This window comes from Palaemon carinicauda, chromosome 2 (genome assembly GCF_036898095.1).
Source record: "Palaemon carinicauda isolate YSFRI2023 chromosome 2, ASM3689809v2, whole genome shotgun sequence".
NCBI lineage: Eukaryota > Metazoa > Arthropoda > Malacostraca > Decapoda > Palaemonidae > Palaemon > Palaemon carinicauda.
Window position 1 is genome coordinate 32,004,184 of NC_090726.1, and position 24,177 is coordinate 32,028,360.

General features: G+C 40.3%; 2 long non-coding RNA genes across 2 annotated transcripts in view; one reads left to right on the forward strand and one right to left on the reverse strand.

Annotated features, from left to right (window-relative positions):
• Window positions 1-20,779, forward strand: part of LOC137623541 (uncharacterized) — a 35,724-nt gene extending 14,945 nt beyond the window's left edge. Inside the window, exons 2-3 of the long non-coding RNA XR_011040603.1 lie at window positions 5,605-5,768; window positions 19,505-20,779. This is a non-coding gene — a long non-coding RNA (uncharacterized lncRNA). The remainder of the gene's footprint in view (window positions 1-5,604; window positions 5,769-19,504) is intronic.
• LOC137623548 (uncharacterized) overlaps window positions 1-24,177 on the reverse strand; it is a 40,575-nt gene that overhangs the window by 16,294 nt on the left and 104 nt on the right. The window contains exon 2 of the long non-coding RNA XR_011040604.1: window positions 5,603-5,710. This is a non-coding gene — a long non-coding RNA (uncharacterized lncRNA). The remainder of the gene's footprint in view (window positions 1-5,602; window positions 5,711-24,177) is intronic.

Sequence of the window (24,177 nt, forward strand, 5' to 3'; positions counted from 1 at the left end):
TGTCGCTACTTCAGTGGCCTTCAAACAGAACCGTTCTCTGCAGAGTGTTATGGATGCAACCTATTGGAGAAGCAAGTCAGTGTTCGCATCATTTTACCTCAAAGATGTCCAGTCTCTTTACGAGAACTGCTACACCCCGGGACCATTCGTAGCAGCGAGTGCAGTAGTAGGTGAGGGCTCAACCACTACATTCCCATAATCCCATAACCTTTTTTAATCTTTCTCTTGAAATGCTTTTTATTGTTGTTTTTTGGGTTGTACGGAAGGCTAAGAAGCCTTCCGCATCCTGGTTGATTTGGCGGGTGGTCAAATTCTTTCTTGAGAAGCGCCTAGATTAGAGGTTGTGATGAGGTCCTTTAGTATGGGTTGCAGCTCTTCATACTTCAGCACCTAGGAGTCGCTCAGCATCCTAAGAGGATCGCTAGGCTCAGTAAGGAAGACGTACTTAAAAAGGCAGAGTAATGGTTCAAGTCGACTTCCTTACCAGGTACTTATTTATTTTATGTTTGTTATTTTGAATAACTGCTAAAATGAAATACGGGATACTTAGCTTCTTATGTTAACATGTATGCTGGTCTCCACCCACCCCCCTGGGTGTGAATCAGCTACATGATCATCGGGTAAGATTAATATTGAAAAATGTTATTTTCCTTAGTAAAATAAATTTTTGAATATACTTACCCGATGATCATGAATTTAAGGACCCTCCCTTCCTCCCCATAGAGAACCAGTGGACCGAGGAGAAAATTGAGTTCTTGTTGACAAGAAGTACCTGAGTACCTACTCGACAGATGGCGCTGTTGTGTACACCCCCACCTGTATAGCGATCGCTGGCGTATCCCGACCTTAGATTTCTGTCGGGCAACAGAGTTGACAGCTACATGATCATCGGGTAAGTATATTCAAAAATTTATTTTACTAAGGAAAATAACATATTATCGAATTTTTAAACGTGATTTTGGCAAAACGTCTAAATAGAATTGCTGAAGGTAAAAATCATATGTTCTCTAGTTTGCAATTTGGCTTTTGTAAAGGCCTTGGAGCTAGTGATGCCCTTCTTACACTTCCCACTGCTGTTCAGAAATCCCTAAATTGTGGTCAGGAAGTTTGAATGATTGGCCTTGATTTTAGTGCTGCCTTTGACAGTGTTAATCATGAGGCTCTTGTCTTCAAACTCAAACAGTTGGGAGTGGGTGGGTCGTTTCTTAGCATCATTATTGAATTTTTAAGTAATAAATCACAAAGAGTTGTTGTTGATGGGCACCATAGTGAGTATAGGAATGTGATATCTAGTGTTCCTCAGGGTAGTGTTCTTGGCCCATTACTTTTCATACTATATACACATGACATGTGGTTTGGACTATGCAGATAATGCTACTCTTTTTGCATCAATTCCAACTCCTGAATATAGATCTGGGGTTGCTGAATCCTTTAATAGAGATCTAGCTAAAATTAGTGCTTGGTGCAAATTATGGGGACATGAAGTTGAATCCTAACAAAATTCCAAGTACGATTGTAAGTAGGTCGAGGGCAGTGGCTCCTTAACATCTGGATCTCAACATTGATAATGTTTCTTTAACTCTGTATGACCTTTAAGATTTTACCTGTGATTTTAAAGCGCAAATTTATGTCTATCTTCTTCAATTGCACAAAATATTGGCTTTTTAATTAAGTCTTACAAATGATCAATCTATTCTGAAGAAATGTTTTAATTCTTTCATTCTACCTTGTTTTGAGTTTTATTCTCCTGTCTGGTCTTCAATTGCTGAATCTCATCTTAATTTGTTGGACAAATTAGATATTAATCTCTGGTACTGTCGTTCAATTAGTTCATTGTGCATGTTGCATAAGATTTTTTATAATTCTGGCCATCCTTTACATTGAGATCTTCCCAGACAGTGCCATCCTGTTTGTAATACTACTGTAGTTATGCAGTTAATTCTAATACTGTAGTCATGCCTTCTCCATCATGAGGCTTGATATTACTGTACACAGTATTCTAGAAGTTTTATTCCAGCTGTGACCAAGTTGTGGAATGATCTTCCTAATCAGGTAGTTGAATCTGTCGAACTTCAAAAGTTCAAACTTGCAGCAAATGTTTTTATGCTGAACAGACTGACATATATCTCTTTATAGTTTATATATGAAAGATCTGTTTTAATGTTGTTACCGTTTTCAAAATATTTTATTTTAATTGTTCATTATTTCTCTTGTAGTTTATTTCCTTTTGTCACTGGGCTATTTTTCCTTATTGGAGCCCTTGGGCTTGGATCCTGCTTTCCCACGTAGCTTATACAGTACTTTATTTTTATTTTCAGTTTGCTAATTGAGTAGATGAATGGAGACACCACGTGTAGGCATGTGGTCCTGCCATGACGTTCCGGATTGTAGATGTGGAAGGTTTATGAGCAGGAGCTCAGTGAAACCCCTTTCATTGTGCTTTTTTTGCAAGGGCCATGACTGCAGTTAGCACTAAGTTAGATTGGCCGTCATTGCCGTGGGTAGAGTTCATTGTGTCTTTCTTAAAGAGGCCATGACTGTAGTCTTTACCCTGCAAGTGTGGCTGTCATTGCAGATGACTTGAGTACGGTAAGAAGAGGAATAAGGTAGCGAAGTGGGATCCTTCACCTTCGGAGTCTTCCTCGAAATCTAAGAGTTCTGTAAAACCTCTCTCTTCTACCTTAGGTATTGGGGTGATGAAGAAGGATGGCGGGTCATATGTAACATATGGGCAAGTTCTGATGGAGGTGGTTCTATCTGCTTCCCCTAGAGAGGCAGGTAGTTCCCCATTAATTTAGAATGAACCCAAGATCTCTTTTTCAGATGTAGAAGGATGGTACCCAAAGCACTACTGACTTTCTTAGGGTTGGAGGGCATTCTTTCAGTTGAAATGCTCATGTTGGAAGGAGGAATGGCAAAAATAACCATGGAATTCAGTGATATCCTGCAGGTTCTCTGAGTGAGTACTGGTCAGTATGTTCTTGACCTGCTTGTCTATTTTACTCATGATCTTTCAAAGTTTACCCCTTACTGACAAAAATGGAGGAACATGAAGTTTGTCGAGAATGTTTACGGACATCTAGACTACGCTTACAAATGGAATAGTCTACGGGAAATTCAAGATTGGTCTTCAGACTTGGTTCTCCAGACGCAATCCAGACCGGCCACGGCTAGCTGCGTACAGTCTGTCATGAGAATGATGACCACCCCATCCCTGTAGACTTGAAAGACATAACCTTGGACTTATTCCCTGTCCTACAGGATGTTGTCTCAGCTTCATGTTTGGGTGAAGTTGCTACCAATTTAAAGCCCGTTCAGACTGGCTACCAGTTCCCAAGTGTTCATACTAGTCTTTTGAGCAGTTTCAATTAGCACTCGTCAACCGACGGGTCTTGGTGATTGCCCTTTTTCCCTCTTATAAGGGAATCACTTCACACTTCAGCATTGAGGGAGTCTCTGCCTATCTTGATCTGTGGATTTAGGTACATAGAATAATGTTCTTTAGCACTCTTGAGACAGAGAGTGGAATAACTGGGATTACCTTAACATGATAACTTCAAGGGCTCTCAGCAAACAAATCATAGCAACAGTGCAAATATAGAGTAGCTGTTCCTTCACTGCCTTCCAGATGGACAAAGACAATACCTTGAGAGACTTCCCCATTGACGAGCAAGCTAGATCACAAGACCGCCTTCCCAGTGATTGCTGCTATATTTCCTTAAATTTCACTGCTTTATAACTAGAGTTCCCCTATCTTCGGTTGGGTGACAATAGGAATATGGGCGATTTACCCTAGTAGTTGTATGACAAACTACATCGTGAGTACTTCTCTGAGAATCTACTGTCCACAGATGTAGAGAAAGGATAAGGCGAACACTTGAATTTCCTCCCATCTAGATGGTGTGATCGACAGAAGGATTGCACCTGATTTTCAGCTTACAGTGCTTCTTTGCTAGTTCCCAAAGGGTTTGATAGGGCACTTGGTAGCAATAATGGCAGTTTGCACTTCCATCCTAGCCAAATTTACAAAGCCTTCTGAAGCAGGTGCATTCTTGGAAGTAGAAGACGAATGGAGCTGTGCGAGGTTCTTGTAAAAACACTGCTCGACCAGACACGTTCAATCCACAGTCATGGTTTAGGGTTTCAGGCTATCCCAACATCATTGCGTGGCAGAAACGCTTAATTTCTCACCATCACTAGTCCTGTTTGCCATGCAGTAGGATAAAAAAGTTTCAGGATTCTTCCTGTCGCAAACTGCTAGCAAAGTTCAAAGACGCCTCTCTATATCCCCATGAATTCTAGACACTTACACCTTTCCTCCCCTCTTTCCTTGTTTCTGATTACTAAACAGTAGGTAGACGACTGAGATTCAAAAAGACCCCGATTGCTCCTTAGCAGCTACAGGTCAAATGGTACCCAGATTCACTGTTTATTTCTTTCATTATTGGGGAAGCTCCCCAATTTCTGCGGTATAGATACCGCTCAGTTCCTAGTCCAAGTACAATATTGAACTTGCATCCAGAACTTTAATCTTCAAGAGAATCTACTAGTCTTGGGGAGCCTGGGTAGTCACAGTCTTGATCTCCCAAAAGATAAAGCCTCCGAGTATTTCAATAAGTCCTCTGGTCTCGTAATTGGACCCGTTCAAACTTTGGTTAGCCCCGATGAGAGAGTAGGAAAACCGCATATATTTTCCTGTGCTATAAGCCTAGGGGCCCCAACAGGAAAAATAGCCCAGTGAAGAAAGGAAACAAGGAAAAACAAAATATTTTAAGAAAAGTAACCAAAACAACAGGGAGAGAAATTAGATAGAATAGTGTGCCCGAGTGTACCCTCAAGCAAGTGAACTCTAATCCAAGAGACAGTGGAAGACCATGGTACAGAGGCTATGGCACTACCCAAGGCTAGAGAACAATGGTTTGATTTGAAGTGTCCTTCTAAAAGAGCTGCTTACCTTAGCTAACTTCTACCCTTACAAAGAGGAAAGTAGCCACCGAACAATTACAGTGCAGTAGTTAACCGCTTGGGTGAAGAAGAATTGTTTGGTAATCTCAGTGTTGTCAGGTGTATGAGGACAGGAGAATCTGTAAAGAACAGGCCAGACCATTCGGTGTATGTGTAGACAAAGGAAAGGTGAACCATAACCAGAGAGCAGGATCCAATGTAGTACTGTCTGCCCAGTCAAAGGACCCCATAACTCTCTAGTGGTAGTATCTTAATGGGTTGCTGGTGCCCTGGCCTACCTACTATCTACTACAGTTGAAGTTTCAGTCCAACAGAAAGCTTACTCCTATTACAGGATTCAGGTTTGTATAATTAGAAAACTACAAACTATTTTTAAAATTTGTGATATTTTACATTTCCAAAAAAGCATGTTCTTTAGCATACATAGTTTGATAGAGTTATGATTGGTTAGCCTAGGCTTCAGTGACAAGGATTACAAGACGACTATAATGACACATGTATCACTACTAGTCTTTGTTAACTTAAGATGTGTTATTGTCTGCCTTCTTCCACTGATTGGATAAATATTGCTTGTTTACAATATCTTTACAAAGAGGGAAGTTAAAATAACCAAATAAAGAAACATATTTCTACTCACAGAATTGCTGCTGTAACTTGAAGGCAGGGTTGCAGTAATAAGAGGACTGCACGAGGCAAACAGCATTGTAGCTAGTGCTACCCAATGGAGGAAGTTGTGATAACCATCCTGGAAATAATTTGTACAGTAATGAAAAGGAATGGCAGTTTATCCTTTCAATAAACAAGTAAGTGCTGTACAATACCTATAGCATAATTCAAAGTAGAATATTTGATTGAGAGCACAGTGCACATAAAAAATCTTGTTGACTATGTACCATAACTGTATGAATCACAAGCTCATATATTAGTTTACATATACCTTAATCCCATGTTCAGGAGAGATGGACTAAATCTTTGAAACTACTTATACTTGTAAAATGATGGCTATCTAGGTCTTCTCTTACCAGAGACAGCTTCCGTAGTCAAACACTGAATTGTTTGGATCTTTTTTTTATTTTTTTACATTCATCTACTGTATCTTTCATAACTTTACATTACATTTTTAACTTTCTGATTCATTAAGTTTAGAAATAATGTAATACAGGTATAATGAATTTTTAGATTCTCTTGCATTTTCTAAAATGTGCAGTTTTGTAACTAGTGTCTTGTTCCTTTGAGAATACAAACCGTCATCTTTAATTAATACTATATGGATATTCCCATGTTGTAAGCTATTTTGATCATTGGGGTTTGGTGTCAAGAAGAGTACACTAATGAAGGGATAGTCTACTCTTTCATGTGTCAACTTTCACTTTCTTTTGGCCACCTTTGGGTCATGGACCTTGACTTTATGGTAAAGCCTATTATGAAAATGCTTGTTTTTCATTTGCATTTTGGCGGTTACAGTATTTGATATGACAATATTAGGAAAAAATTTGTTACTCCTACTTTAGAAACCTTTTACAATACTTTGTACATTTTGTTTGTATAACTTTTCAGTATTAGGTATAATTTTTAGGAAAATTTAATTGTTAATGCAAGATACTAACCATTATTTAAACAGTAAGCTAGTGGAATATTCATCACTGAGAGAAAGTGTTTTTTGTTTTTTTTCAAATTCTGCAGATTGTATGTTAATCTCCGGAGGATATCTTATTGGTACACTGTATACTATTCACATACCCACCTATCATTTTCCACGGTTTTTGTACCACTGAAGAATGAGAAGCAATAGGCGCCTTCTACTTCAGGTTAATCTTTTGGATTTCCCACAAGCAATTCCTTTCTCCTATAGGAGGTGCTATTCTTTAATCCCTTCACTGGAAGAAAGTAGTCAATTTTGTTCCTTCCCTGCATAATTGTAGTGCTTCTCCATTCTGGCATCAGCAGACATTTTGGCTGCATTGAATTTTGTCATATGGGCCTTCACCATTGTAGCACTGAGTTGGGTGAGAGCACTAGGTGGAAGGACCATAAATCCTTTCCCCTTTCCTTCTGTCATGTTTTTCCCATCTTTCTTTCTTGTACTCGCTTTTGGCCTAAATTTATGGGCTTCTAGGATGTAGAAAGTCAGTTATTGTATTCTCCTGGATAATTTTGTAGGATTTCTCTATTATGTAGTATTCCATATCTAGTTCATCCCAGTGTAACAGTGGCAAAAGCCCATAGCACAGTGTGTGAGGCAGTAAAAACCTAACATTTTTATGTGGTTTGTGTGTTCGTACTCTGTACTAAAGTACACTGTTCATCATCATAGTCCTGAATTTTTTTTTTTCATTTCTTTTATAAGTGCAAGTACTGTATATGCATATGTACAGCCTCTCTTAGTATTTTATGTGTTAATATTTTTTGTTAACTATTTTGATATGTGAATAGTAGCCTAATAGTGTGATAAATATGGTCAATCTTGACTGTGGAATGCCATAAAATCAAGTCTTTCCTTCCATATTCTCTGGATTACTGCTGAAGCAGTCATGGTCAAGCATTATATTGTAAACTGGATGCTAATTTTGTGTATGCTATATTTGATATTGTATTTTTATAAAACAAAAAAAAAAAGTGGTGTTTTTGATGTCTGTATTGCCAAAACGAAACTTTATAGTTGTGTACTGTATTTCAAAAATAGAAACAGCAAAAATTATTACTTGGAGAGACTTGTTTAAATTCATCCAAAAGTTCCCTATCCCAGCATTTGGGAATAAGATAAGGTTATTTGGCCTCATTAGAATCTCAAAAAGTTTATTTCATTACACAATATATTTAAAATTTTAGAGCTATAAATTCTCTACTATCATACCATTTGGTCTCTCTCTCCCCTTTGATTAGCTTGGACCTCTACTCCATTGACTAAATAAAAGTACAGTAAGTTTCAGGAGACTTCATCTATTGTCCTCCTACTCTTGCTAATTTATCAAGGATTTGTTATTAGATTTGTATGTACCTCATTGGCTTTAAATATCTAATAACTTACTAAGAAAGTCAGTACAGTACTGTATGTCTCCAGTGTCTTGTAACTTGGGCTTTAGAATATATATAGTACTAACAAAAATGCTGAAAAGTATGTACTGCTTCTTTGGTTCAAAAGTATTTTCCAAATTATTTATTTTTACTTTGAACTAATAAATTTCACCAAAAAATAGTTAATGTAGGTTCTGGTGTTTACAAATGGAGATCCATTCAAACTCTGTATTGTAGCTCAAATTGTCATTGAAGTCGCAACACACCCAAACTAAGAACTGTATGTTAGCACAGAAGTCACTTACCTATGCTAATGTCGTGGTAAAGTCATAATCTATGACATAAAAATACACTTATGACATGGAAACATAACTGACTAAAGAAATCACATTAACATAAATTTATAGTACAAAATGAAATTAGTAAAAGATAAAAAATATACAACTTTTGTATGGGAGCTGCCTTGTATCCATGAAACCTAAATCAAAGCCTTTGTAAACTGAAGAACTTAATGTATATTTCTTCTGTTGTTCCCTTCATTTAAATTGTCTTATTGTACATGCAAATATGAAGAACTGCAGATTAGATGGGCATTCTTTTGAAATTCAGACATCCTTTAAGTCACACAATTCAACCTGTTTATTTCATCTTAGTAACGTACAGTACATTATGTTGTATGTACTTTAAGGAGAAAAATCAAAGTTCATACTTCTTCCATCAGGTATAGTAATTTTTTCTTCCCAGAAAAAGAATAAAAATTGCACACAGCTCAAGCTACCTCTATCAAAATATGGATGCATTAGTAAAAACAGAATGTGATTCTTGAAATAGCCAAAAAATATGGAAGCTGTATGTTTGTAATGCAGGATGGTTTTCTCTCGTACTATATGCTATGTGGTTTGCACTTTAATAGATATTACACTTTTTTCTATCTATTGCTACCTTGATTAGAATGAATTGGATGTAAAATTCTTTTGCTCTTCCAGTTTGTTATAAATTTCCATACCTTTCAGTGTCAACACAGTATGCTGTACGTATTCGAAGACAAATTTAAATCTATATCTAGTAAAAGACAAATTAATGAAGTGAAGCAAGAACAAGTGCACTCTTCCTTACCATTGTAGTCTCTGGCCTAGGACTGTGGCCATAAATTCCTTTTATATAAGGTCACGTCCCAGTTCGGTTACAGAATTATACATGACCTCCAAAATATGTTAAGTTTAATTACCACCTTTCATATAATCCCTCTCACAATCTTTAGTATACTGTACAGTAGTTCATATATTAAGTCTCCATTGTATATGAAAATATAGAAAAAAAATATGTTTTTTATATCAAAAATTATATATCCTATTTGAGTATAATTTGTAATTACTATACTCTTTTGCTAGATTCACACTGACCTTTAAGGCTATATACCAACCCATGTCGGTAAAATTGAAAAGATCACCCAGGTTAATTGGTTTTATCAAATGGGAACTGAATTGTGGTCATCACCTGGTCACTTCTCAAGATGGTGAAGTTTTCAGTAAAGGTCATTCTATTGAATGTGACAATTTGTTCTTGAGATATGATATTGAGATATATGTTTACTTTATTCAATTACTTCATAACTTTTAATAAAAACTCACTTTACTTACAGTATTTCTTAATTCCTGTGCATGCTGAAGTTTTGGTATTCAGTAGTAAAAGTTTAAGTAATTGAGGTAGACCTTTATAAGAATTATCCTCTGATATCTGCTACAATGTTAGATTACATTCAAAGTATAAATTTCAATGGAGTGCAGTTTGTTAAAGTTGAATAGTGCTAAAAGGATAAGATTTGTTTAATTTTGTTACCAATGCTGACAAGATTTAATAACGCGATGTAGAGTTCACTACTCGCACTTTTCGCATAACAGTCACATGGCCACTCTTGTGACTGACTTCTCTCTTTGATTCCTTTTTACTCCTCAAAAATTTTCATTACAGTCCTCCCCTAATCATTCTATGACTTCTTTAGATACGGCTATTTACGAGAAGTGGTCTGCATGTGGCAGTTCTACAACTTCTCTATGATTTAGCTGGACACCAACCTTTATCACTTTCTCTGTTATCTCCGCCACTTTTTCAAACTAGATTTAGTGTTATGGTAGAAAACAACATTACTGGCTTAAAAGTTAAGTAATTCTGGTACTATCTGTCTTTGTAATTCCCATCCAAGTAATCATTTGTTGCCGTAAAATTCCTTTTCTAGATCCAAAATTGTATATAATTGTATAATCTTCCTCTCTTTGCATGATACTTATCATGTAGCCTTGTTGTAAAGGTGGCTTTTGTTCTTAATCTCTCTGGCATGAAGCCAATGTTTTTTTTTAACAAAAATTTCTAATACTTTAATTGCAGTACCGTTCAGTATACAAATATTACAGTATAAGATTTTTTCTTTCTTTTTGTTTCCATCTGTTCCTGTGTTAGGTTTTCGTTTATGTTTTATGAACTCATGGATGACTGCCTCATTCGTTACTTTTATTGAGTAACTTTTCTTTCTGAAAGATCTTGGAACTTTTTTAGTTTTCATCATCCAGTTGGCCTTTAAAGTAATTCAGATTCTTTGCGCTTTATTATTCCAAATAGTATGCAAACACCCTTTAGTCATAGTAATTTACCTCATTCAGATGATTTTCAAATTACCCTACTGCCTCCATCCTTTTATTATCTATAATTTTCAAGTTTAATGCCTTCGTTCCATCTTTTCCTTACTTTGCCCTTTACACTATATATCTGCCATTTTTTTCACTACCATCTTCTTTGCTAAGGTTTTGATTCATTTCATAGCATTGATGCTCACTACCTAGTTGTGAAAAACCATCATTGTAGAGATTTGTTTGCATCAGCCTCTCCTTTACAGGGCTACATGTCAAGTGTACAGTCTTCTATTAAAGGTACTGTTTATTGTGTGCCATGTAGGGCACATTTTAGATAGTATCAAAGGTCCTTAGTATTGTCCCTTAGGTCTCATTTGCATTGCTTTCTGTCATTGACTTGCACATTCTTGTTCGTCTTATCACATTGCTAACTTCTTTAGCTTAACTACAATTTAGTGTGAAATCTCAATAAATTAGAAATAATTTGGTCAAGGCTAATGAGAATCTAGAAATATAAGACATAAGATAGTAAGGTAGTACGTTGGCCAGGGCACCAGCCACCCACTAAGATACTACCGCTAGAGAGTTATGGGGTTCTTTGACTGCCCAGACAGTACTACATTGGATCCTTCTCTCTGGTTACGGTTCACTCTCCCTTTGCCTACACATACACTGAATAGTCTGGCATATTCTTTACATATTCTCCACTGCCCTCGTACACCTGACAACACTGACATTACCAAACTATTCTTCTTCACCCAGGGGGGGTTCACTACTGCAATGTAATTGTTCAGTGGCTACTTTCCTCTTGGTAAGGGTAGAATACTCTTTACATAGCCTCTGTACCATGGTCTTCCACTGTCTTGGGTTAGAGTTCTCTCGCTTGAGGGTACACTTGAGCACTATTTTATCTAATTTCTCTTCATGTTTTGTTAAGTTTTTATAGTTTATATAGGAAATATTTATCTTAATGTTGTTACTGTTCTTAAAGTATTTTATTTTTCCCTGTTTCCTTTCCTCACTGTGCTATTTTCTGCTTTTCCAACTAGGGTTGTAGCTTATCAAGTAAAAATCATCATCATCTCCTCCTATGCCTATTGACGCAAAGGGCCTCGGTTAGATTTCACCAGTCGTCTCTGTCTTGAGCTCTTAATTCAATACTTCTCCATTCATCATCTCCCACTTTATAGTCCAAAGCCATGTAGGCCTGGGTCTTCCAATTCTTCTAGTGCCTTGTGGATCCCAGTTAAACGTTTGGTAAACTAATCTCTCTTGGGGAGTGCGAAGAGCATGCCCAAACCATCTCCATCTACCCCTCATGATCTCATCCACATATGGTACTTGAGTAATCTCTCTTATAGTTTCATTTCTAATCCTGTCCTGCCATTTAACTCCCAATATCCTTCTGAGGGCTTTTTCTCAAATATGTTATTTTCCTTAGTAAAATAAATTTTTGAATATACTTACCCGATGATCATGTAGCTGCAACTCTGTTGCCCGACAGAAAAACCTACGGACGGGATACGCCAGCGATCGCTATACAGGTGGGGGTGTACAACAACAGCGCCATCTGTCGAGTAGGTACTCAGGTACTTCTTGTCAACAAGAACCAATTTTCTCCTCGGTCCACTGGGTCTCTATGGGGAGGAAGGGAGGGTCCTTTAATTCATGATCATCGGGTAAGTATATTCAAAAATTTATTTTACTAAGGAAAATAACATTTTTCAATATTAATCTTACCCGATGATCATGTAGCTGATTCACACCCAGGGGGGTGGGTGGAGACCAGCATACACGTCAACATTAGAAGGTAAGTATCCCGTATTTCATTTTAGCAGTTATTCAAAATAACAAACATAAAATAAATAAGTACCTGGTAAGGAAGTCGACTTGAACCAATACTCTGCCTTTTTAAGTACGTCTTCCTTACTGAGCCTCGCGATCCTCTTAGGATGCTGAGCGACTCCTAGGTGCCGAAGTATGAAGGGCTGCAACCCATACTAAAGGACCTCATCACAACCTCTAATCTAGGCGCTTCTCAAGAAAGAATTTGACCACCCGCCAAATCAACCAGGATGCGAAAGGCTTCTTAGCCTTCCGTACAACCCAAAAACAACAATAAAAAGCATTTCAAGAGAAAGATTAAAAAAGGTTATGGGATTATGGGAATGTAGTGGTTGAGCCCTCACCCACTACTGCACTCGCTGCTACGAATGGTCCCAGGGTGTAGCAGTTCTCGTAAAGAGACTGGACATCTTTAAGATAAAAAGATGCGAACACTGACTTGCTTCTCCAATAGGTTGCATCCATTACACTCTGCAGAGAACGGTTCTGTTTGAAGGCCACTGAAGTAGCGACAGCTCTAACTTCATGTGTCCTTACCTTCAGCAAAGCGAGGTCTTCCTCATTCAGATGAGAATGGGCTTCTCTGATCAAAAGCCTGATGTAATAAGAAACTGCGTTCTTCGACATCGGTAAAGAAGGTTTCTTAATAGAACACCATAAAGCTTCTGATTGTCCTCGTAATGGCTTTGTACGACTTAAATAGTACTTAAGAGCTCTTACTGGGCAAAGTACTCTCTCTTGTTCGTTTCCAACCAAACTGGACAGGCTTGGAATCTCGAACGATTTGGGCCAAGGACGAGAAGGGAGCTCGTTTTTAGCTAAAAAACCAAGCTGCAAGGAACATGTAGCCGTTTCAGATGTAAAACCTATGTTCCTGCTGAAGGCGTGTATCTCACTGACTCTCTTAGCTGTTGCTAGGCAAACAAGGAAAAGAGTTTTCAAAGTGAGATCTTTGAAAGAGGCTGATTGAAGTGGTTCGAACCTTGCTGACATCAGGAACCTTAAAACCACATCTAAGTTCCACCCTGGTGTGGCTAATCGACGCTCCTTTGAGGTCTCAAAAGACTTAAGGAGGTCCTGTAGATCTTTGTTGGTGGAAAGATCTAAGCCTCTGTGGCGGAAAACCGCTGCCAACATGCTTCTGTAACCTTTGATCGTAGGAGCTGATAGGGATCTTACATTCCTTAGGTGTAAAAGGAAGTCAGCTATCTGCATTACAGAGGTACTGGTTGAGGAAACTGAGTTCGCCTTGCACCAGCTTCGGAAGACTTCCCATTTTGACTGGTAGACCTTGAGAGTGGATGTCCTCCTTGCTCTGGCAATTGCTCTGGCTGCCTCCTTCGAAAAGCCTCTAGCTCTTGAGAGTCTTTCGATAGTCTGAAGGCAGTCAGACGAAGAGCGTGGAGGCTTGGGTGTACCTTCTTTACGTGCGGCTGACGCAGAAGGTGCACTCTTAGAGGAAGAGTCCTGGGAATGTCTACTAGCCATTGCAGTACCTCGGTGAACCATTCTCTCGCGGGCCAGAGGGGAGCAACCAACGTCAACCGTGTCCCTTCGTGAGAGGCGAACTTCTGCAGTACCTTGTTGACAATCTTGAACGGGGGGAACGCATACAGGTCTAGATGGGACCAATCCAGAAGAAAGGCATTTATGTGAACTGCTGCAGGGTCCGGAATCGGAGAGCAATAATTTGGGAGCCTCTTGGTCATCGAGGTAGCGAACAGATCTATGGTGGGCTGACCCCACAGGGCCCATAGTCTGCTGCAAACACTCTTGTGAAGGGTCCACTCTGTAGGGATGACCTGACCCTTCCGGCTGAGGCGGTCTGCCACGACATTCATGTCGCCTTGAATGAACCTCGTTACAAGCGATATCTTTCGATCTCTTGACCAGGTGAGGAGGTCCCTTGCGATCTCGAACAACTTCCTCGAATGAGTCCCTCCTTGCTTGGAGATGTACGCCAAGGCTGTGGTGTTGTCGGAGTTCACCTCCACCACCTTGCCTAGAAGGAGGGACTTGAAGCTTCTCAAGGCCAGATGAACTGCCAGTAGCTCCTTGCAGTTGATGTGAAGTGCTCTTTGATCCGGATTCCACGTGCCCGAGCATTCCCGACCGTCCAGTGTCGCACCCCAGCCCGTGTCCGATGCGTCCGAGAAGAGAAGGTGATCGGGGGTCTGAACAGCCAATGGTAGACCTTCCTTGAGAAGAATGCTGTTCTTCCACCAAGTCAGTGCAGACTTCATCTCTTCGGATATAGGAACCGAGACCGCTTCTAGCGTCATGTCCTTTCTCCAGTGAGCAGCTAGGTGATACTGAAGGGGTCGGAGGTTGAGTCTCCCTAACGCGATGAACAGGGCCAGCGATGACAGCGTCCCCGTAAGACTCATCCACTGTCTGACTGAACATCGGTTCCTTTTCAGCATGCTCTGGATGCATTCTTGGGCTTGACTGATTCTGGGGGCCGACGGAAAAGCCCGAAAAGCTCGACTCTGAATCTCCATACCTGGATAGACTATAGTTTGGGATGGGATGAGTTGGGACTTTTCCATATTGACCAGGAGACCCAATTCCTTGGTCAGATCCAAAGTCCATTTGAGATTCTCCAGACAACGACGACTTGACGGAGCTCTTAAAAGCCAGTCGTCCAAATAGAGGGAGGCTCTGATGTCCGCCAAATGCAGGAATTTGGCAATATTCCTCATCAGTTTGGTAAATACTAGAGGTGCCGTGCTTAGGCCAAAGCACAGGGCTTGGAACTGGTAAACGACCTTTCCAAAGACGAACCTCAGGAAAGGTTGGGAGTCTGGATGGACGGGGACGTGAAAGTACGCGTCCTTTAGGTCCAACGAGACCATCCAGTCTTCCTTCCTGACCGATGCTAGCACCGACTTCGTCGTCTCCATAGTGAACGTCTGCTTGGTGACAAATGCATTTAGAGCACTGACGTCCAGCACCAGTCTCCACCCTCCTGTCTTCTTCTCTACTAAGAAGAGACGGTTGTAGAAGCCCGGGGATTGATGGTCCCGGACTATGACTACCGCTCCCTTTTGTAGCAAGAGAGACACTTCTTGCTGTAAAGCTAGCCTCTTGGCCTCCTCTTTGTACCTGGGAGAGAGGTCGATGGGAGTAGTTGCTAGAGGGGGCTTGCGCAAGAATGGAATGCTGTACCCCTCCCTGAGCAACTTCACAGACTGAGCGTCTGCACCCCTGTTCTCCCAGGCCTGCCAGTAGTTCTTGAGCCTGGCTCCCACTGCTGTCTGTAGATGTTGGCAGTCAGACTCTGCCTTTTGAGGACTTGGAACCCTTCTTCCTTTTGCCACGTTGATTATCGGCACGGGAACCTCCTCTGCTGGAGGTTCTGCCAAGAAAGGGCGGAATGAACCTAGAAGCTGGAGTGTCCATCCTAGGTCTAGGCACGGAAGGTAAAGTTGAGACTTTACGTGCGGAAGAAGCCACCAGGTCATGAGTATCCTTCTGGATCAACGAGGAGGCAATCCCCTTGATCAGCTCTTCAGGAAAGAGACACTTGGAAAGCGGAGCAAACATCAACTCCGACTTCTGGCATGGTGTGACTCCCGCTGACAAGAAGGAGCAAAGGTGATCTCTCTTCTTAAGAACTCCAGACACGTACGAAGCCGCAAGTTCGCCAGACCCATCCCGAATGGCTTTATCCATGCATGACATGATGAGCATGGCAGAGTCCTTGTCCGAAGGGGAGGTCTTTCTGCTTAACGCTCCCAAACACCAGTCCAGGAAGTTGAAGATCTCAAAAGCACGAAAAACTCCCTTCAAAAGATGGTCCATATCCGAAAAGGTCCAGCAAATCTTGGAGCGTCTCATAGCCAGTCTGCGGGGAGAGTCTACCAGACTTGAGAAGTCGCCCTGGGCAGAGGCAGGAACTCCCAAGCCGGGATCTTCTCCTGTGGCATACCAGACGCTAGATTTGGAAGCAAGCTTGGTTGGAGGAAAGATGAAGGCTGTCTTCCCAAGTTGCTTCTTGGACTGCAACCACTCTCCCATTACCCTTAAAGCTCTCTTGGAAGAGCGCGCGAGTACGAGTCTCGTAAAGGCAGGAGTTGCTGACTGCATGCCTAAAGCGAACTCAGAGGGAGGTGAGCGTGGGGTTGCAGACACAAACTGGTCCGGATATAACTCCTTAAACAGGGCAAGGACTTTCCTAAAGTCTAAGGAGGGCGGCGAAGTCTTGGGTTCCTCAATGTCGGAGTGTAGATCGTCCAAATGCGCAGCTCCGTCGTCATCAGATACTCCTTCATCCGAATGCTGAGGAGGAAGCGGCAAAGGAGGAGAAGAAAGCTGAATGGCTGAATCCGGCAGCACGGGTGCATGCGTAGCTGCACTGGATCCAACATCATGCCGCTGCTGGTCAGTCTGAGAGCTGGCAACAACAAAAGCGGAGTGATGGTGCGTGGTGGGGTCTGCCGTGGGTTGCGGAGACTGCCGCATTGCGTCAAAACACGGCAGCTTGACAGCACCTTCCCACTGCTGCTGCGGTAGCTCACGCATGCCAACGGAGGGTGCAGCATGTCTGCTAACGTCAACATGCGTCTGGCAGGGTCGACTGCGCATCGGTGGTGGAGCTCTCACAGCCGGAGTGTGGGAGCAGGCAGCCGCAGTGTCTGCTGAGCGAACAACCGTGGAAGGTTGTAGGTTAACAGGTGCAGTGTCAACCTTCTCAGCACGATACTCCTGCATGAACGAAGCAAGCTGAGCCTGCATAGACTGCAGCATAGACCACTTAGGGTCCACAGCGGTAGGTGCGGCAACAGACGGAGTGATTGCCTGCTGCGGAACCACTCTACCTCTCTTGGGAGGTGTGCAGTCTTTGGAAGACTGCGGCGAGTCCGAACTGACCCAGTGGCTACACCTGGGCCGTTGGACTCGCTCGGAAGGGACCTTGCGTTTGAGAGGTCGTGAGACCTTGGTCCAGCGTTTCTGCCTAGAAACTTCTTCCACAGACGAGGAATGAATGGGCTCACTCGTCTGTTTGTGGATGGGACGATCTCTGCAAGATCCGTCCGCGACCACTGAGGGTACATCCGTACGCTGATCAAGGCCTGTCGAACCCTTTGGTCCTTCGACATTGCTTCTCCCCTGGGCTTGGGAGCTTGCAAGAGGTCCCGGACTGGGAGGACGACTGGCACGAACAGATGCACCCTCATGCGTAACACTGACACTGACACTTTTCACCGCACTTGCACTCACTACACTTCCCACTGCACTTTTCTCTTTCAGCTCTTTGACATCGGCCAAGAGCTGATTGCGGTCATTAGCTAATGACTCCACTTTGTCACCAAGAGCCTGAATGGCACGCAACATGTCCGCCATCGAGGGTTGCTGAGAGCTCGTAGCAGGGTCGGGAGTAACCACTACAGGGGAAGGAATAGGTTGAGGGGCATGGGGAGAGGAAAAATCAAACGAGCGAGACGAACTCCTCCTGATCCTATCCTTCTCTAGCCTACGTGCATATTTAAGGAATTCATTAAAATCGAATTCCGAAAGCCCAGCGCATTCCTCACATCGATCTTCCAATTGACAGGATTTACCCCTACAATTGGAACAAACGGTGTGAGGATCTATAGAGGCCTTCGGAAGACGCCTAGAACAGTCCCTAGCGCTACACTGCCTGTACTTAGGGACTTGAGAATGGTCAGACATCTTGAATTAGCCAAAGGGGGGAATCCAAAAACTATCCAAGTCGTCAACAAATAATCCAAATCTAATCAAAAAAGCTTGATAAGGTAATGATAATAACTCCTGTACAGCGATGGCTAATATCTAGAGAGAATACATCACCAAAAAAGCGTGAAATCAACTCCAGAAACAACAGCGTATCAAGTAGGTCTTGCCGGTGGCACGACAGAGAGAAAATTGGTTCTTGTTGACAAGAAGTACCTGAGTACCTACTCGACAGATGGCGCTGTTGTTGTACACCCCCACCTGTATAGCGATCGCTGGCGTATCCCGTCCGTAGGTTTTTCTGTCGGGCAACAGAGTTGCAGCTACATGATCATCGGGTAAGATTAATATTGAAAACTACTAAATCTATTGGAGATTGTTTCATTGTCATACCACGACTCATGTCAATAGAGTAACACCAATCTCACTAAACTGATATATAGTCTGATTTTTTTATGAAATTTTAGGCGATTTGATTTCCAAACTTTACCTAACCTAGCCATTGTCTGATTTGCTTTTTTCAATCTTTCACTAAACTCAATTCTAAAGACCCTGTATTGGAGATCATTGTTCCTAAATACTTAAATGATTCTACCTCATTAATCCTTTTCCTTCCATCTTCCATTGCATACTCCGTTCTCATCATCTCTGTCTGTCTTCTATTTATCTTCAGCCCCACCTCGTGTGATATTTCATGCATTCGGGTAAGCAAGCATTGCAAATCCTGTGGTGTTCTGCTAAGGAAGACAGCATCATCAGCTTAGGTCAAGGCCAATGAGAATCTTCAATTACACTGAACCTCATCATTATGAACATCAGGGAAGATTCATATAAATAAATAAAATTTTAATAAAATCATTTCTTACCTGATGTTCATATACATGCTCACCCTCCTCCCCACTTGACTCAGGGTATCACGAGGAGGGATAAAGTTGATTCCAGAACTGGAGACAAGACTAACTTGCGTGGTAACCTGGGCTCCTTACCTCTTACTGCTCGAGGGGTCTATTCCTTTTATTAAGTGCATATATTTGTAGAAGCAAAAGAAAATTGGAAAATTTTATGGGCAAAGGTTTATTAAACTGGGTTTCTGGAGAAGCAGCTATATAAGCATCAGGCGAGTTAAGGAATCTGAAATATCAAAATTCTATTTTTTATATTTCAAAAATATCTCAAAAGAATTTTCCTCCACACCTGCTTCAGTTTATTTTTAGTGAATTTATCTATATAATAATGTTAATGTAAATAAAATAATGTTTGTATTTATGAAACTTGAAAATGATTCTATTGTTATTTACATATATTTTGAGTTAAACATTGTTTTATTTGTGGTCTTATGCTGACTATACTTTCAGGTGACATGATGGAAAATAAAGTTCAAAACAACTTAACTACATTATGGAAGAGCTTTAGCAATCAAGACATAAGTTTGAGACCATTAATTCACTTCTGATGATGTTCACTTCTGATGATCTTTAAATTGTAGTAATACATGATGCATCAGTGGTAATTCAGGTAAAGGCTGATGTTACCAATTCTGTACATATAGCAATATTTATTTTTGTATGTTAAAAGCCTTTGAAGATATTTGTATGTACTATGCATCATGGCCAACCCTGAGAATTGTGAATTCAAAAGTCTAACTTGCAGGCTACCTGACAGAGAGTCCCTTATTCATGAATTGAAGGATATTGTGAACAAGCAGGAATTTATTGAAGTTCTTTGCCCTCCTCGAGAAGAGACAGAATGGGATGAGGAGGAACTGGAGCTATTTTGCCTAAAATCGAACTGCATTAATCGCATTTATTATTTCTACAGTGGTCTTCTGTATGACATGTATGGGAGAATGACTTATAATAAAAGATATCTATACTTTCATTTAAATGTTATATTGAACAATGAAAGTTGGAACAGACGAACAATACTCGGGGGGAAACTGTACTTGACATACGATGCAGAAGTTTTTCTCAAGTCTGTTATTGATGATGACTGTGGTCCTGTCAAAATCTGGAAAATGATGGTCGACGATGGTTTGCAGATAGAGGAGCCTACTATTTTTGATTTTAATAAGAAGAGATTATGGTCTTACTATAAAGTACCTACTCTGAAGATTGGAATGCCAACCTTGAACTTTCTGTGCCACTTAGCAGTTTATAAAAATCAAAATATCCTCAAGCCTTATGTAGATTTGATCCCAGGGGTTTCCAGGAGCATCAACCATTTTATAAAGTTTCGTGAAGCACGCGACCATCACGAAAAAAGCATGGAATATGAAGAGGAGGAAGAACTTCAGTATGTATCTTCTGGAGAGGACCTGCCGGACTAGTATTCACATTGTAAATGTTTTTGAATTGAAGAAAGTAATTTTTCTTTTCAGTTACATTTTCTATTTTTAAGTGAACAGAGAATTCTATGTAGGATTCTTATTAAGTGTGTAAATCAGTACAGTATGCAAATAAGAATTAACTTTTTATGTTTAAGTATAATTTTGAGAACAAGTTTTCCAATTATGAAGCTGTAAAGGCTGTGATTTTTACATGTGATACTAAATGATGCTGTCTAACTCCCCTGTACATTCTGGGAAAGTGATTAATGGTGCTAATAACATAATAATAAACTATTATTTTGTTTTAATTCTTTTAATCTCCTTATGATATTCAGTAGCAAGGGACATTTCCTGATCTGATATGATGTATAAATTGTTCATAATCTATAAACTTGAGGTAATAATAGTTAATACTTAAAACCTGAACACTTCTATGTATTAGAGGGGCAAGGATTCTACTTAAGAACTCCACAGATTTTAACCATGGAAGTCAGTCAGGATGAATGATGAATTTTGGCATATTTGTCAATACTGTACATATTATTACTGCCCGCTAAGTAGTACTTGTGTACAGTATTGCCAATAGCAATGATAACTATTACCATTATCATTATTCAAATTGAGAAAATTCATAAGGAACAAATCAAAATGCCACTGACTCGGTAAGCAAGCTTCCAAAGTTATGGTCCATTTGTGAGACAAAAAACAGCAAATACACTAGTAGTGTAATGTACACTACATTAATTCAGGTAGTAATACTATTACTAATATTGTTATTATTATTTGGAATTGGTAACATTAGTTGGAAGGGCATATTACTACAAGCTTTAGGGCTCCAATATTGAAATATCTCAATTTGGAAAAATGTACAGGCTGAAGTAAATAATAAACTTCATAAAAGAAAAAATAGTACAAGACAAACTAAGGAATGTGATTTTTGAGAGCCTACTCAGAGAAAATGTGCCTATGATTAATCCACATTCATTTCATAATTTGGTCACGGCTTGAAGCAAATCTTCTAAGCAAGGGATGCAGAATCAACTCAATACTGAGTAAGTACACCACTGAAGTGAAGGGAAGCAACTTGACCAAATGCTAGGAACACATGGGGCCTACATGATCTACTCCAGACTAAGCAATATTATTATTAGTAGTAGTAGCTAAGCTACAAGCCCAGTTGCAAAAGCAGGATGCTATAAGCCCTAGGGCTCCAACAGGAAAAATAGCTCAGTGAGAAAAGGAAATAAGGAAATACATATACTACAAGAGAAGTTTAAGAATAACAACAACATAAGAATAAATCTTCAGTATTATACTGTATATACCATAAACTATAAAAACTTCAAAATAACAAAAGGAAAAGATATAAGATAGAAGTGTGCTCAAGTGTACCGTACCAACCGTGTGTCACACGATCGTACATAGTAATGACATTTATTTTTGTTTTGTATATATTATCCTTTGTATCTTCGCTCTCCCCTCGCACTAACAGGGACCTGAATAAACGTGTCTGATTTTTTACCGGTAACAGTTAACAGAAACGGTTGTCGGTTCGGTTGAACATGAAATTGCCCGATATGTTTTATGTCCTTCTTGCCCGGACATAATGTATATATAAGCTGGTGTTCTGTAATAAAGTTTCTCGTTGCTGACGTCACATTGCCAATCTATGGTGCGGATTTCCTCTCTCATTTCCACCTTCTGGTCGATGTCGCCTACCGACGATTGGTCAACGCAGACTCGTACTTGTCGACACCTTTTCAACACCAATGTGACGGGCCAAGAGAGGCTGTGACTAGGAAGGCAGGATAAAAGCAACTGAGTAACTTTATTACAGAACAACAGTTTATATATACATCAAGTCCAGGCAAGAAGGACATAAAACATAACAGGAAATTTCATGTCAAACAGACATGTTTATTCAGGTCCCTGTCAGTGCGAGGGGAGAGCGAAGATACAAAGATAATATATACTGTATATATATATATAAAAAAAAGAAATGTCATTACTATGTACGATCGTGTGACACACGGTTGGTACAGACAGTACCCTCAAGCAAGAGAACCCTACCCCAAGTGGAAGATCATGGTACAGAGGCTATGGCACTACCCAAGGCTAGACAATAATGGTTTGATTTTGGAGTGTCCCTCTCCTAGCAGAGCCGCTTGCCACAGCTAAAGTCTCTTTTAGCCTTACCAAGAGGAAAATGGCAACTGAGCACTTACATCGCAGTAGTTAACCCCTTGGGTGGAAAAGAATTGTTTGCTAATCTCAGTGTTGTCAGGTGTATGAGGACAGAGCAGAATGTGGAAAGAATACACCAGACTATTCGGTGTATGTGTAGGCAGAGGAAAAATGAGCCGTAACCAGAGAGAGGGATCCAATGTAATATTGTCTGGCCAGTCAAAGAACGCCATAACTCTCTCGCGGTAGTATTCACCAATGAAGTGGAGGGAAGTAACCCATAGGCAAGGGACACTTGGACCCAACAATATCAACTCATGGCTGAAGATTGGGCATCAACCAAAGTGGAGAAGGGACATCAACCCAACTTGGCTGAAAAATCTTGCTACACTAGTCATCAAATCATTATGAGAAGACATTGTTGAGTTGAAGACCAAAGAGAATCCCCTCCTATGCATATGGTTGTAAAACCAGTTACAGAACCAGGATAACAGGCACTGCTACCTGGTCTAGAACAGTAATGCATGCACAGGTCCCACACAAAAAAGCAGTATGCGACTGGGTGTGATACTGTCCATAAATGACTGGTCATATTGGTGGTAGTCTGGACGATATCTTTTGGTGGTACCGTAGAGAATACAATTAATATGGGACAATTGTTATTACTGTAGCCTACTACTGTACAGTATGTTTACAGATGTAGCTAGCCATTTCCAAAAAAATCAGATCTTGTGATTGTTACAAGAAGTGTATAAGCCAAACTGCACCTCTAGGGAGGTAAAAGTAAAATGGGAAGAGTACAGGTCACTTTCCTCCTGGGAAGAGTAATCAGGTGACTTGACCTGAACAGATAGTGATTGATTGATTTGAGGTTTTCTGGCATCCTGACATCTACGGTCATTGACGCCGAGAGCAGATAGTGAACAAATAATAGGTAACATGCAAGTTCTTGAATAGGATGCCACTGATGAACGAGATTATGAACCAGCCCACCAACTACTGTACCCAAGGTTACCTTTTGCGAATGGTCAGATTATTGTCAGTGATGCCAGATCAAAAGATTTGATCCTCATTACATCGGTAGCCTTTCAGGGTTTCTTTAGGTCATAATGGACAATAAGTAACTAAATTGTAAGAGATAGAAATTCAATTTTTTGCCTTTTGATGGTGGTCAGAGAACAGCTTTGCCTTCTTTCAAATTGTAAGCAGTTAGAGGACCCAATCTCCTAGGTTAGGTTAAGATATATGTTTTTCTACACTCAAAAAACACTAAATAAATGCCAATACACACACGAACTATGCATTTTTCCAACTAGTTAGGTATGATTTATAAATAACTGCCATTAGTACATGGTGTGTTACACTTTTTCCTGAGTCTACACACACACCAAAAAAAAAAAAAAAAAAAAAAAAAAAAAAAAAAAAAAAAAAAAACCCTGGTTTCAAATTAGGAGCCATCATAATTGTCTTACAACACTGAAATCAGTAATGGATCACATATCTGGTGAAATAAAATTT